The sequence below is a fragment of the Anthonomus grandis genome, chromosome 1 (genome assembly GCF_022605725.1).
Source record: "Anthonomus grandis grandis chromosome 1, icAntGran1.3, whole genome shotgun sequence".
In the NCBI taxonomy this organism is placed as follows: Eukaryota; Metazoa; Arthropoda; class Insecta; order Coleoptera; family Curculionidae; genus Anthonomus; species Anthonomus grandis.
Window position 1 is genome coordinate 23,118,729 of NC_065546.1, and position 17,236 is coordinate 23,135,964.

General features: G+C 30.1%; 1 protein-coding gene across 1 annotated transcript in view; it reads left to right on the plus strand.

The window, feature by feature from the left end:
* The window catches only part of LOC126744748 (putative FERM domain-containing protein FRMD8P1), a 135,776-nt gene that overhangs the window by 17,818 nt on the left and 100,722 nt on the right, over nt 1-17,236 (plus strand). The window contains exon 2 of the mRNA XM_050452299.1: nt 133-266. The gene's annotated coding sequence lies outside the window, so the exon portion shown is untranslated. The remainder of the gene's footprint in view (nt 1-132; nt 267-17,236) is intronic.

A 17,236-nucleotide genomic window follows, 5' to 3' on the forward strand; every position in this document is an offset into this window, starting at 1 on the left:
GCACCCTGTATAATTGTATGCACGATTATAGACATAAGTAATAAGAGAGATATAAATATATCTTACTTATAGCATAATATGATAAAAATGACAATTTAAAGACATTATATAATTAAATCTATTTCCTTCCAGATGTGGCCAAGAGTCAGCAAAAATACAATCTGTCCCGCAGACTCAATGGAGCAATGAGAGAGTACTTATTACAGGTGAAAATAAAAAGAAAGTTAGTTCGACCGATCAATTCGAGGGATTTAATGATAATTTATGTAAATACCACTTTTTCATTTTTGTAGGTCTATAACAGAAATAGCCTTTATCATAATGTATTGAACAAATTGTTTAAAAATTGGATGTTGCATGAAATATAATTTCTATATGCTGGTATTTTAAATCTGGCATTTAAATTTTTATGCCAGTATATACAAGAATATTTATATGGCGTATATTATGTTGTATTTCATTGAGTATAAGCATAATGAATCAATCGAAATATCTACCTTGTAATAATTATTTTTCTTTATTAGAAAATTTAAATTTTGTTTGTTTAATTGTGTGGTTTAAGTTTTTTTTTTAATCATATTGTGTTTTTAAAAAAATATTTAATTTACTTTTGTTTTTTTTATTATATTTTATTTTTGCGTAAATAAATAATTTTTATTTTATTTTAGTCGTTTTGATTTTTAGTTTTCTAGTAAACAGGGCGCCTCAAAATTAAGTTGGTACTATTGTTAACATCTTTATTCCCGAAGATACGCCATTTCCTATTTCCAGGCAAAATAGGGTATATTCCATTCGAGTTAGTTCATAAAATATTCTTTTCTTAAATAGGGCACCATATATTTTATCAACTGAAAATATTTTTTTGCCTAAGCAAAAGCGGTCATCTGCGCTAAAGATAACCGAATTATAGCGGTTATTGCACACGTTATTCGAATTATATTTTTGCATTTGTTTATTACTCATTATTACTTTATTGTTAGTGTTATTTACTTTACTATACTATTATTACCTTATATTTACTTTATTATTACTTCAAGGTTATCATTTACACTGTCATGTCTCATGAGTTAACGGCACGTTTTTCCTGTTTGTCCTCATTGAAGTATGGCTGTTCTGATAGAATTTTGTGCTTTATAACGCGAGAGGTGCATGCATAAGATAGACATCTAGGGTTTTCTAGTTTTATGCTTTCCATAAGCCGGCATTTAATTTAAATCAATGCTCCTAGGCATTTCTTTCTGTCTTCTCTTGTGAAAAATGAATTGAAAATGTTATTAAATCAATAAGAAAATAATAAAGTAAATAAAAAAAAATATAACGAAACACATTCCTGCCTGGAACACAATTATTATTCTAGAAATACACTTTTAAGTGTCAACGACAGATTACAAAACTTTCACCTGACTTGATCTATCTTTAATTAAATCTTAATCCTAAAAAATAAAAAAAATTGTTGATAAAAAAAAATCGTTTAAGTCAAGTTGTAGTAAATCGCTTCCCAAAATAAAGAATTAATGAAAGTCAAAGGGGAGAAGAACTATAACAACCCTTACTAGGGACTCATATACCAAAAAATTCGTCGGTCTTTGAATTTCACGGTATTAACCGGTCCGAATACTCCTAACAGAAAGTATATAGATGTTGGTTACCTATTGGTATAGTCGTATTTTCGGTTTTTTATGAATTACAATGAATACTTGATACCATCATTTTTGAATGTATTTTTGTTTTATATTTAGTCGGGGTAAAATAATGTAAAAATTTACTCACTGAATCCAATCACCACTGTGTTTTTTGGGGGAACGTATCTTTCAATTCAAGTTTATTGTTGTAGGAAATATTAGATAATTTCGGTATACTTACCTGATTTTTAAATTCTTAAAAAGATTATGTGGTAATATTAATATAAATAATATTAATAAATCCAGAAATTTAATTGTCCATAGATTCTATTATAACAATAATAGTCAACCATGTTATAATAATCAGAATAATTTTTTAAATATTAATAATTTTGCTAATTTTTGGTTTGTTATGCATCACGATCCCTAAACCCTGCAAAAATTAATTATTCATCAATTAAAAAAGAACAACTCGCAGTAGTTTTAGGATGTAAATATTTTAGACCTTACTTGTTTGGTAATAAATTTACAGTAATTACAAATCATAAGCCTAGTGCGATGGCGCCTTAAATTGGAAGAAATTGAGAAATCAGGTGATGTTAAAACAGTTCATACTTCCTTAGAAAGTCCTATTTTTAATCTACCTATTACTTAAAAAGCAATTAATACATATAAAGGACAAATAATAGTTATTTTAGGTGATACAAATAATTTAATATTCCGTTTGGAGCAAAATTTTGAAAATACAAGATATTATGTAACATTTCCAAAATTAAAACTGCTAGAAAATAATATAAAATTCTTAAAAGAATTAATGAAAAAAAATTTGATACTCTATTCTTTAGAGATGAAGAATTTAGTAAACTTTCCACAGTAACCCTACAAAATTACTTTGTTACCTTACAACTGTATCCAATGTTCAACAATGTTACAAGATATTGAAACAGTAAATGAAATTTAAATTATAGCATACTACTAAAACTTGTCATAAAGCCATAGCTGAAATGCATTAAGCCTTATGCCATAGATACTTTTGGTCTAATATGTTATCTGATATAGAACAATATAATTAATTAATTAACAATATAATACATTAAATTAAATATAAGGAGAGGTATCGTTAAAGATTTAACACCAGCACCATTTGAACAAATTCATATTGACACATTCACGATTGACAATCATACCTTTCTTACAAAAATTGATACCTTTTCTCCATATGCCCAAATTGTTTCACATCATGGAGTACCATTGAAAATAATTTGTGATCAAGCAACCAGAAAGGATTTAAAAATAAAGATCTTGAAGCCAAATGAAACATAATTAGTTAAAAACAATTTATGATAATAATACTATATCAAGATTTAAAGATATTCCATCCTCCTATCAATTTATTGGAACTCAAGTTTAATATTCGAATAATAAGATAATATTTTCAATACCTTTATTGAAACCTGAAAAATATTCCTTTTATCGTACATATCGTACGTATATTTTTAATGGCGGCGGGACGCCAAGTAAATAGAAAAGATCATGCGATACATTGTTTGAAAGCTCTCACTGAATGCTTTATGGCCCTAAAATATTAAATCATTAGGTTCGTTCCAAGCGACCAGAAAACCGGTCATTGTACTATCATGCCTTTGCGCAAAAGTTATAATGCGTTCCAAGAGCTTATGACCGTTTACTGAACGATCCTGAATGCGATCCAACCGAATCTGGGACCGTTGACCGTTCAGAAATTGGTTTCAGAATGGACATTTCCATCTATCTCGGAGAGAAGGAACCCTTTTGTCACTTGTACGATTGACTTGCGCAGTAGGTGCTTGAGTGGTATCGATCGATCAGCTGTTCTGTTTAAAAAAGGTTATTTATAAAAACATTTGTTTTGATTTTGTAAAATATAAAACCTTTACTTTTAAGTTTTACTGTGTGTGAGTTTTAAGTTAATTAAATTTAATATTAAGATAAAACCCAGGTATTTCCCACTGTCAACAAAACAATCCAAGATAACCCACAGATCGGCAAAACAAGTGGAGGTTATACTAACTTTACAAATGCGTTCCAAGGACATAAATAAATAAATAAATAAATAAATAATGGCTTTATTTGTACTTTTCAATAGTGTACATAGGCGAAGTCTAGCCAAAGGCTAATCTACTTAGGATATTCATTTCGTATCGACATGAAACCGTACAAACTTCGCGCATGTGTATAAAACTGATCCAGGCGATTTCAGGATGATTGGTGCATATCTGGTCGCTTGGAAAAAACCTATTACTTCTATCCATATCAAAAAGGCAGCCTTTAAAAATCTTATCTTTTCACATTTTTATGTACGTACATAAGACTACATAAGACGTCTAATCTAATGGTACTGTGAAAAGGGTTTTTAAAATACATGAATTTTATCCGTATAAAATTCAAATGATTCATCAATTGCCAGATGATAATCCTGATAGACTTATGGAATTCGGAGAAGTAATGACCGAGAGAACAAGAAGGCCACCCTGCTTATGTGAAGAACATTTTTATCGGTGATGAATGTACTTTTTTTTGAATAGTAATATCCATAGACACAATGTCCGTTATTGGAGCGACGTAAATCCCAACACATTTCGTAAAACACATACACAATACCCAGAAAAAATAAATATGTGACTGGCATATCAGGGAATCACATTGTTGGGCCTCTCTTGTTTTTCAACAAGTTGGGGCACCGTCTCACTTTAGCAGAAATATTAGAGAATATTTGACTAATACTTACCCTAATCGATGGATTGGTCGTCGAGAGCCTACCGAGTTGCCAGCTGGGTCGCCAGATCTTACACCTCTGGATTTTTTTTTATGGGCCTACTTGAAACAAAAAGTCTATGTCACCCAGCCAAAATATATCTCAGCATGACTCCCCTTTCTATTTAATTTTATTTTTCAATCAAACAATTTTATCATAATCGAATCTAAGCCTATTTTGTAGCATAACTTGCATCACTAAAACTTTTTGTTGTTGTCCTAATTTGTGTTTAGAAAATAATCCTTTGCAGAGTCGAGAATCCCGCTACGTGATTACCTTTCTTTAATTTCTAGAAAAACAAATCTTGCGTTTCTCGCGTTTTAATTCACACCTTAATGAACCAGAAATACCCTACTTTGTTTTAGGCATGGGTTTAATTTATTTAGTTTCTTTAATCAGCGATAAATCAGGATTATATAACAGTATTAACTTATTGGACTGACTGAAGAAGGATTATTAAAACAACTTTGTTTGAGTATAACAAAGTTGTTTTAATAAGGGCGGTGTTACATATTCATTGATCCTCTGTTGTCAAGTTTGCAAGGCATTTTCAAAAGAGGAAATTTTCAGCCATATGACCAAATATTCAACAACATAAAATACTATTCAACATAATAAAATACTACCGGATGTGCAGTCTGGATTTCGAAAGGGCCATAGCTGAAAGCCATGATGATATTTTGATTATTTAACACTTTTACATTACACCAAAGCCTTTGGTACTATAGATCATAATTTATTATTTGCAATTTTATCTTATGTAGGATTTAAAAGAGATGCGATTCAATTTCTTAAACATTATTTAACAGGAAGTAGTCAGCGTGTTTGGATTGATACACAGCATATTCTCTGCAGGGTCCCTCAGGGATCGGTTATAAGCCCATTATTATATGCCATATCAAATATTAATAAAATTTAAAAAAATATTAAAGTTCACTACTACGCGGATGATACGCAACTATATTACTCGTTTTTTAAAGAGCAAGCTCGTGAGTCGCTTCAATATTTTAATACAGAATTAGAAAACTTAAGATTTATTTCCCTACAGCATTCTCTTTATCTAAATCCAAGCGTTGTTTTTTAATATTTGGTCCTAAAAATGATGTGCAAATTATTAAAAATCAAATTAATGTTAGGATAGGTAAAGTGCCTTTAGAAATAAAGGAAAACATAAAAAATCTGGGTCTTATTTTTGACAGTCAAATGCGATTTGCCAAGCACGTATCTCATTGTATCCAAAAAGCTTATCTTAGACTTAAATTATTATACAGCAATCGACACATTCTATCGCAAAGATTGAAATCAATTTTATGTAACTCTCTTGTTCTATCTGTGTTTGACTACGGAGATGTCGTTTATTAAAACTGCTTGACACAAATTGAAAGAAAAAACGTATACAAGGAGTGCAAGAGTCCTGTTTGCGGTATATCTATTTAATCCGTAAATATGAAAGAATTTTTTATAAACTCTCTAAAACAAATTGGCTTAAAACGGAAACCAGGCGTACAGTGCACTGCATCTTTTTATAATAGGTTATTATTCTATAAGACTATATAGGTGTCTTTACAATAAAATTATCTATAGATCGCATGTACAGGGTGGCCAGATAAGAATGCAAAGTGCTGTATTTTGGAAATTATTCGTCGTAGAGACTTGCGGTAAAAAATGTTATGACTAAAGTGGCAAAATGAATACCGTGGAAAATATTTTTAGATTTCCAAGATGGTCGCCAGGGGGCGTAACCGCCATATTAAACTTTTTAAGTGATTTTTCACTGAAATCTACTCAGTAAATGTTACAAAAAAATATATGCTTTTTAAAGCTCAGCTTTACTCGAGTAATTTTTGTTTAACACTTTGTGACGTATCTATTAAAATAAAGTTGTGGGGGGTAATTCAATGTTTTTTTTTAAATAAACAGCTGTAACTCCTAAACGACTGAACAGATTTTAACAAACTTGGTCTCGTTGGAAAAAACATTTATTGTTCCATTAAATTCGTCTTATCAGTGTTATTTCTAGTTCTTAGTAATGCCGCTAGAGCGCGTTTTTTGATCTAAAAACAGAAAATTGCAAAATTCTCTAAAAAATTAAATGCAATAATATGAATTTTTTTTTTCATATAAATGTAGTGAAACGATAGCTTAATAGGCCAGTGAAAACCGCATCTCGATATCTTATTCATAGCCTGAAATATGGAAGAAAGAATATTTAGTTATCATATAATTTTAATAAGACGATATTTACACCAATATTTATTGTGTTATTTATTTGTCTTTTTTCAAGGTTCAATGATAAAATGTCTTAATTTAATAATTTTTAAATAATTAAAATATTCTTTGTTCAAAAAGTTTTAAAAAAACGCGTATGGGCATAATAACAAAAATTACCGATTTTCAAATAAAACTAATGCCTCCTTAAATGCTCGAACTGTCTTCCATCAAACTTAATGCATTGTTGGAGCCGCTTATGCGCGGACATTACAGCAGCTTCAATTTCTGCTCTTGACAGGCTGTAAATGGCTTCTTGTATTCGTATTTTCATGTCGTCTCTAGTTGTTGGTTGAATTTGGTAAACAATATCTTTCAACCGACCCCATAGGTAAAAGCCCAAACAGGTGAGGTCTGGGGATCGGGGTGGCCAAGAAAATAGACTTCCTCGCCCAATCCACCTCTGTTGAAATCTTAAATCTACATGTTCTCGCACATTTCTTGAGAAATGTGGTAGGCAACCGTCTAGTTGCAAAAACATATTTCGTCATAATTGCAGGGGTATATCTTCTAATAAAAGAGGCAATTGGTTCACCAGAAAATCAAGAAATACGGCACCATTTAGTGGTTGATCAAAGAAATAGGGACCTATAATAGTTTTGCCCAGAATGCCACACCACACATTGAGACTCCAATGGCCTTGATGTTGGACCTCCTGCAACCAGTGAGGATTGTTGTCACACCAATAATGCATATTATGCAAATTAATGTTTCCATCACTCCTAAAGGGTGGCCTCGTCTGTCCAAAGAATTTCGGATAAAAATTCTCTATTTTCCCTAATACTGCCCAACATTCAATGACAATAATCTAACCATCGGTCAAAGGCTCCATGATTCAAGGCTTGATGTAAAACCATATGATATGGGCGCAGTCTAAAAATTTGAAAGAAATACATTTCGAAATATGTAAAGTGGAATTTTTTGTGAAACAAAAAATTAAACTGTGATCCTAAAATGTTTAGAATAGTAGTACGTGATATACCCAATGCGCGAGACATTGCTCTCGTACTAACGCGGGGATTGAATTCCACGTATTCTAAGACATTAATAATATTGTCTTCCCTTGTTCTAGCCATGTGTCTTCGCAACTGAGGTCGAAAGCTGCCAGTATTACGCAAATTTTGCACTAAACGCGGAAAACTTCTCGCATCGCGTAAACGCCGATTTGGATATCGAGCTCTGTATACCCTTTGAGCCAATGCCGCATTTTGAAGACATTCAAAATATACCGCAATCATATCGACAGCTTCATCATTTGTAAAAGGCATTTTAATAGTTTTAATGCTTTACTTATGTGTGCAACAAACACAAATTGGACTGCCTAATTTTAATAGTTGTTGACAAGTTGATTTTAGGCATTTGTTTCCTCCATGGCCTACTCTTCAATATTCTGCCTACCTTGCACTTGCATTTTATATGCATTGATTATTATGCCCCTACGCGTTTTTTTTTTAGTTTTTTGAACAAAGAATATTTTAATTATTTAAAAATTATTAAATTAAGATATTTTATCATTGAACCTTGAAAAAAGACAAATAAATAACAATAAATATCGGTGTAATATCGTCTTATTAAAATTATATGATATCTAAATATTCTTTCTTCGATATTTCAGGCTACGAATAAGATATCGAGATACGGTTTTCACTGGCCTATTTAGCTATCATTTCAATAAATTTTTATGAAAAAAAAGTCATATTATTGCATTTAATTTTTTAGAGAATTTTGCAATTTTCTGTTAATAGATCAAAAAACGGGCTCTAGCGGCATTACTAAGAACTAGACATATTACAGATAAGACGGATTTAATGGAGCAATAAATGTTTTTCCCAACGACACCAAGTTTGTTAAAATCTGTTCAGTCGTTTAGGAGTTGCAGCTGTTTATTTAAAGGAACATTGAATTATGCCCCACCACTTTATTTTAATAGATACGTCACAAAGTGTTAAACAAAAATTACTCGAGTAGAGCTCAGCTTTAAAAAGCATATATTTTTTCGTAACATTTACTGGGTAGATTTCAGTGAAAAATCACTTAAAATGTTTAAGATGTCGGTTACGCCCCCTGGCGACCATCTTAGAAATTTAGAAAATTTTCCACGGTATTCTTTTGGCAACTTTAGTCATAAAATTTTTTACCGCAAGTCTCCACGACGAATAGTTTCCAAGATATAGCACTTTGCATTCTTATCTGGCCACCCTGTACATAATATAAATATTAGATTTAAAGGTTTGATAACACCTCCTCTACATCGAACATCTATTTATGAACGGAGTTTTTCCTATAATATTTCAAAGCTTTAGAACTCTATTCCCGATGGTTTCAAGATTTTGGAACCACGAATCTTTAAACATAAAAAATCTTTAATTATTATTTCTATAGTCGAAATTATACCCATTTGTAGTTACGTCATTCAGGTGAGAAAAAACGTATGGCGTAGATATTTTTGCCAATCAATATTAGGTTAGAAGATTAACCATCGCCTTCAGAAATTAATAGTCTGCTATGTATTTTTATCCGTTCAGAAATTAACAAATGATTTATTTTAGCAGCATATTATTATATTTTCATATTCGTGTATATACTTTCATTCCCAAAAAATTTAAAAAAATCTTGTAGTATTTATTGTATTATTAACAAACTTAACAATTAACAAATATTATTATAATTAATCATAAATAATGGGACATAAACAACAAGTCCGAAACGGAATTGCACTTCAAATTGAGAATGTGATAGAGCGAGCCGCAGATGCAACAAAATTAAGCACAACAACGATCGCAAATATAAAGAAGAATGGGATAAAATCAGATTAGGATTACGCTGCTCATATATTTTCCAAGCAAAAGACCGCAAAAACCAAATCTACAACATATTTGAAAAGTAGACTTCGGCATGAGCAGTAGACGTAACAGAACCGAGCTTACAAAAATTGTGAATAATGGTATAAAATTATTTTAACTCATTGGGAAAAATTTAAATACTGACAATTTAATTTACTTGTTCATGAAAAAAAATGCTGCTTGAAGGAATATGTCAACACATTAAAATGAAAATACTATTCCAAAAAATAAAACATACAAACTCAAGAAAAAACACGTCATATTGCATTACCAAGTTAATGAAATTGCAACGATATGATTGAATACTTAAACGACGATGATAAAATAAAATTTGCTAGAATAAAAAAAGCTTAATCAATCTCGTCAGTATTGTCAGAGTCAGAACTGAAATCGAGATATTGTCTTCGTCATCGTCGTCTTCGTCAGTCGTAATCACAAGTGGCAGAATGTCATAGGCATCACACACTTGTATTGCCTCCCAAGCCTTTTCAATTACCTTTTCTGTATGAAAAACATATTTTTGCCAATGATCTATAGAAATTTCGTTTATTATTCTTTCCCATGTAGTCAGAACTTCTGAAGGTGACCCCTTAAAATTGGAAATATATTGATCATATTTTCGTTTACATTCCGACCATACCATTTCAATTGCATTAAACTGGCAATGATATGGTGGCAGTCGCAAAATTTTGTGTCCTAAAGGTTTAACATATTCATCAAGGAAGTACTTTTTTTCACTAGGGCAGTTTCTGCGTGAAATACTCCATATTTTATCTTTCATGGCTTTTTCTGGAAAGCGAATTTTTTTTTTCTTCAACCATTCGGTCAGTCTCTCCTTTGTCCAAGATTTTTTCGGGATTTCTTCTAATTTCTTTAAACCAGAATGGTAACTTGCATTGTCCATGATTATAAATGACTTTGGGGAAAGATTTGGGACCAGCTGAGTTTTAAACCAGTTTTCGAAGTTTTTCCTGTTCATATTGTCATGATAATCTCCCGTCTTTAATCCACTCTTGAATATTAAATTTGCATCCTTGATGAAGCCATCTTTGGTTCCGGCGTGGACCACGATATAACGATCACCTTAAAAATAAAAGATTATTCAATTCTTTTTTTTTAGAAATCATTCTTCCGGAACATAAATTAAATATAATTAATAAGTAATGTTCCATGCATATACGAGAAGTGTATGGAGTTAAATTCCCTCATATGGTCTTAGAGAGAAATTATATGAAACTATGAAACAGATGAAATTATGAAGTTAGAAGGCCCTTACAAGGGCAATTAAACAAGTTTTTATTCAAAAAAAAATCTAAATATAACCTAAAAAATCTAACTAAAGATAACCAGATAATTTTTACCTTCACTGTTTTTCCTTGAATCCGTGTGCTTGGTGTCATCTTGCCAGCTACAACGAAATGATCCCTTGCTAAAAATCCACGTCTCGTCAATGAAAACTGGAGTAAAACCTTCAGGACCTACAATTCTATTTTTGATATACTCCCTTAAAAAATTGATTCTTTTATGAACCATATTTGGCAAGTCCATCAAATATTTTCTGTTATTTGATTTTTTTCACTTGAAGCCTATACTATTGATCCATCTTCTTAAGGAGTCAATGGAAAACTCCAAATATTCAATTTCTTCTCTGAACTTTTCTCTTATTGTTGCCAATATTACATATTCTTTTCTGGCGTACATAAAATAAATTCTGTCCCGAATTCTATATTTCAAATATGTTGTAATTTTGGTTTTTGCTGTCTTTTGCTTGGAAGATATACGGGCTGCGTAATCCTGATCTGATTTTATCCTATTCTTCTTTATATTTGCGATCGTTGTTGTGCTCAATTTTGTTGCATCTGCGGCTCGCTGTATCACATTCTCAATTTGAAGTGCAATTCCGTTTCGGACTTGTTCCTTTTCCAGTTGAAAAAAAGCCAATATATTTAAAATCATCAGCTGCGATTTTTCATTATACCTATTATATCTTTTTTTAATTTCGACTTTAGCAGGAGAGTTGAGTAAAAAAAATATGCCTATAATAAAACTTCAAACACTCTTTTCTTCAAACTTTTTAAATCTGTCTCCTTTTTATTTGCTATTTTAAAATATATGCCCTATTGATAATTAATAATATATATTTATTTATATTTTGTAAGATTTTTCTCTTAATTTAAGGTTTTACTATTATTATCTATTTTATTTATTATTATATATTATTATTATTATTATTATTATTATTACATATTATTATATCAACACATATAATAATGTTAATTTAAAATATTGATGTTAGATTTTGAATTAAAAATGAAAAGTAAAAAAAAAAATTATTAACATTCTTATTCCTAAAACATCTTTTAAAAAATTTAAAATGGAAAAACCGCAAGCAATAGCTGATGTCATCTTGCGAAATGTCATCTTGACAAACAACTTTGTGTTTACATTCAACATGTGTGAAGTCTGTTTTTTTTTAGTTTCTGGTTGAAAAAGGAAATAAGTTGAGTCCTTTCAGTGTTTTTGTTGTAAACTGCTAAGATAGTAAAAACTTGTGCCGTTTGTGCCACACCATGAGAAAAAGGCGATTTAAGTCGATCTTTTCACAAGTAAATACCGATATTGTCATAACATCATATCAAGGGACAACCGTCGTTATAAACGTAGAATAATAAAAACTTAATTAAGAAATCTATAATAAATATAAAATATTTAATTTCCATAAAAACGCTTTTTATTAGAAAAGTACCTTTACTCTAATGAAGTATATTAAAAAAAAACGCATGAAGCATTCATAAACGGTAATATTGTTTATAATTTAAAGCAAAATCTAATAATAAATATTGATCATGTAAACATTTTTTGACGACGTCACTGGTAAAGATTTCTTTTGTCAAAGTTTAATGAATAAAATACTTTAAATTACTGAATAAAAGTATTTTATTCACTAAACTTTGCTTGTGTCGGTGGAATCAACAATGCGATCGAGCGGCGTTGCGATGTTGTTATATTTTTTTCTATTATACGTTATCTACATTCATTTAACTTTGAACGTTGACTTTTTTGTAGTATCTTATCATATTTTATGAAAAAATTTATTCATATTTTATTAAAGAGAAATAGTATTGTTTTGTGTCTGTTAGAATACGTGACAAATTTTTATGATATTATTAAGTGTGTTTTTTTGGCCCTTTCTACATAAGCATTTGGCATTATTGTATCAGAGATGTTGCAAGCAAATAAACTGCCCATAGTTCCACGGCAATGCTAATTCTAGCCTTTCAATGTTCTAAGATTAGCCTGTAATATTTGGATATGTGTTATGGTAAATTGCATTGTGAGTAGATTTATCATTATAAATCAAAAATTGCTTGGATATTGGATAATAAGATATGTAAGGAGATGCTGCCTAGGAGGAGACAGTAGTTAAAACTGCCGCCAAAAAGCGATTATCGACCTGCGTATGTCTCTCACTCCAGTATTTATTCATGCGTACGAAAATAACTTATTGCATCGTGCTTCTAGATACAGATATGATAAATACTCTTAAGTAGTCATCATCGTAGAAATCATAATCAAAGATTGGAACAACTAAATGGCGACTTCGAAGAGTCTAAGAAAATTTGAACAAGGAGGAGTTTAAAAGTCGCCAAAGAGAAAAAATAGACTGCCTTCATAAAACATACCCTTAACATCAACGAAGAGTATTTTACTATTGACTAACTGGTCGGAAAAAATCAGAATCAGAAAAACAGCTGCCTAAACCCACCACCCAACAGAGTACTGAGAAATCAGTCTGCAACATTTAACAGTTGTAGCAGAACCTATAACTGCAGCAGATACTGAAGATAGAAGAATCACTTAGAAGATTCTAATTCAAGGAAAAAACGCAAACCATCTGTCAAAATCCGTAAGGAACCTACATGGAACTCCTGTGCGTAACTGACAATTAGCACTGGTGTGAAAAGCGCGTATACTATACGCGCTTTCGACGCACTGAAAGCGGTCTGCTAAGCCAATAATAAAGATTTTGCTCTGAATATATCTTTTTTGAGTATTTCGTAAAATCGACCAACACACTAAATACACGATACGTCAGTATCTTAATAAAACTTAGACCTATGTTATTTTGTCGCAATATACTCATATTTTTTTAAATACGGTATTTTATGACACAAAATAGATCCATATATTCGAGATTATGAACACATTCCTACAGTGTTATAGCATACATACTTAACTAGTTTCAATAAATATATGTCAGTAAAAGTCGATATAATTTAGACATACGAATTCGAAGAATTTCACAAAATATTTACAAATTAGTGTTTTCACTTTTTCTGCTTAATTAAATTGTAATAGATTTCAATATAATTATTTTAACGCAAACCCAGCGAATGAACGTTTTCAATTTCATTTTATATTTGCATATTTATATTGTATATGTTTGTTCTACCTCAGATGATCTATTATTCTTCCGAGGTATTTAATGGCGTTAACTTTCGATACAAAAAAACTCTTGTAGATATTAGGTTCGTAAAATTCTCGTAAATTTTTGATATAAGATATAAATGGAACAAACTTAATTTTATTTATGTTAAGTTTTGATGAATGATTAATGATTGGAATTAAATTGCGCGAGAATAAACAAAATGACTTTACAATTAGTTTTATATATAATTCAAAATCAAATATTCTATAATTTGCCAAAAATCAGAATAGCGTAAATAATCTAAGTGAAATAAAATGTTAGTTTGACAAAAAAGGATTATTTATCAATTAAACAACTGCTAACAAAAATGCTAACCAAATGCGAAAGCATCTGCAAACAGATCTATAATATATAGTCACCTAGTTTAGACAATAGACCTAGTGAAGACAATTTTATCGCACAGATCGCATCATATCGCAAGAGCTTTATAATTATTTACAAAAAAGAAAAAAGTATAAAGCACAGATTATTGCAGGTAACATTAATATTAATCTTTTGTCAAAAAGTGACGCACATATTTTAATTTTTTCTTTCTTCTCTTATTAATATAAACCCAAAATAACTAAAATCACATAATAGATCATTTCCCTATTGCATTAACCACGGATTCAAAAACTAGAAATAATACGCCGATCGAAAATGATCAAGTTGAAAAATACATTAACTATGAACAAATAAAAGAGGATTTAATAAAAGAAAATTTTATTAAAAGAATATAATAAAATTAAGTATAGCAACAAGCGAATTTATTGAAATTCCAACATACAATAACTAACAACTTACTCAAGTAGATAGAATAAAAGTACAGTTTATATAAATAACCCTTATTCAACAGCCATAAAATAAACAGCCTAATTTACAATATAGAAAATTTAACAACAAAACTACCAAACAGTTACGAAGCGCAAAAAGACAATTTTTAAAATCCAAAAATAATGAAAATAAAAATAAACATCTGAGCCAATGTGTATATTGTCTCAGATGTTTATAACATACGCAATAAAGAAAGCTTCTTTAAAAATTAAATAATTTACACTAAGAATATTTAAGCATTTTTTTTATGGCATAAGAGAAAAGCTCGCTACTCAAATAAGTCGTTCAGATAACATAATTTAATACGAAGTGTATCTACCCAATTCATTTTATTTGCCAAATACAAATCTACAGAGGTAGAAAAAGAATACTATAAATAAGTCCATATCAAAGTCCAGAATAACTTCAGGTTTTGACAGTTTAAAAGCAAAAACTTAAAAAGATATATCGCTCTTATAGCCCCTTAAGCATATAATTAATGTGTGTTTTAATACTGGTGATTTTCTTAATACATACACTGGTACTAAAAGAAGGTGTAGTTATTCCACTTCCGAAAAGTGGATGATATGATAAATTTTAGACCCAATTTGTTAATTTCTAATATTTTCAAAATGATTGAGAAAATTTGGAAATACCAACTAGTGAATTTTCTAGCAAAATTTAAATTTTTTTCTGAAAGTCATTTCGGTCTTTGCAAAAAAAACCCATAGAAGATGCTATTCTTAAGCTTAAGTCTAAGTCGTATGGTTCTATTAATAAACGTATTCTAACTTTTTACATTTTCATGGAATTATCTAAAGCTTTCGATACAGTAAATCACTATACTAAATCATAAATAAACAAGAAATTAAACAATTACAGAATTTTGCAACTACGGGGTAATCGCAAAACAACTAATCGAGAGCTACACAGTTATTCTTTATATAGCAGATACAGAAATTTTAAATATATTGCTATTTGATTGGTTTAAAAATTATTGGGCTTATAAATAACTTAATGCTAAAAAAAAACAAAATATAGAAATTAAGCAAAAATCTACCTTAAATGGGACCGCTGGAAGTGAGTCAAGAAATAAGAAATATCCATTTCTGAAACCAACTCTAAAAAATACTTGATATTAATATCTTGGTATTATGATGGATCAGAACTTAAGATCAAATAAATAAGTTAAATTTAGAAAAAATCAAAGCTTGAAAAATGAGTTGAAAATTTAGAATAAGTATTTTTTAAACATAAAATATATTGTTGTCATATACCATTCGCTAGTCAAACCGCAAATAAATTATAGTATTGCTGCTTAGGGAGAAAACACGTTCCCTACAAATATGTATTTAAAGACAGAAATATTTGTACTCACTAAAAAGGTCATGCTACAAGAAGACCAAACCAAGTCAAAGTGCTTAAAAAATAAAATATATTCGACAGATATATTTTGAATACCTCAATGAAAAAAGTTTTATATAAAAATAGAAACGTTTGACTCTAAAGGATCGGCTTGTTCTGCTCAATTAAGTAAATAATGGATAGAGAATGGCAGATTTTTGGTATGCTTCTAATTTTCTTAATTTCATCTATCTATTTGATTTTTTATAAAAGGTAAAAACACAAAATCTACAGCATCACAGACTATACAGTTTGTGATGTTGTAGCTACAGGGTGATTCATTAAGAATGGGCAATCTCTGAACTGGAGATACTACACACCAAAATATAGCGATTGAGCTTAACATATCTTATACAAATGTTGCAGGTTTACGAGATACAGAGTATTTAAGGTTGGAATTTTAATTTGAAATTTGTTAATATACAGGGTGATTCATTAATATTGCACGAAAATGAAATGCCGGTTTTTTTGGGTTAAATTATGACGAAAAGTTCCTATAAACATATGTCCGAAAGTGCTTCGTTTCCGAGATACAGGGTGTTCAAATTTTCTTAAAAAATCGATTTTTTATTAATATCTAAGAAATGCCTTTGCTGTTTGCAATGTCATTCACACCATTTCTGGATATCTTAGTGATGTATCTTTTTGACATATGACAGTTGATTTGTTATTCCAGGGACGTGCCCACGGGGTAAGCGGGTTAGGTTTTTTGTACAAAAAATAGCACCTAGTAGATTTTTTGAACCTCCTGTACATTTTTTGGATGACGCAACTAAAGATGGAATTGTTTCAACTCTTGGGTGTTTTTCGTATCTCCGATAAAAACTTTTTCGTTTTCGATAAAAAAATTAGTTTAATGCAAACGTTTGAAAAAACTTGAATAAACATAATAAAATGCCTACTTATCGATTTACAGGGTGAAGAATAGTAAATACGGTAATTTGGAATTTTGACATGACATTAACTGTACTACCTGTTGAAAAATAGTTTTAATTAAACTTAGGTACATTAATTAAATTCTTAG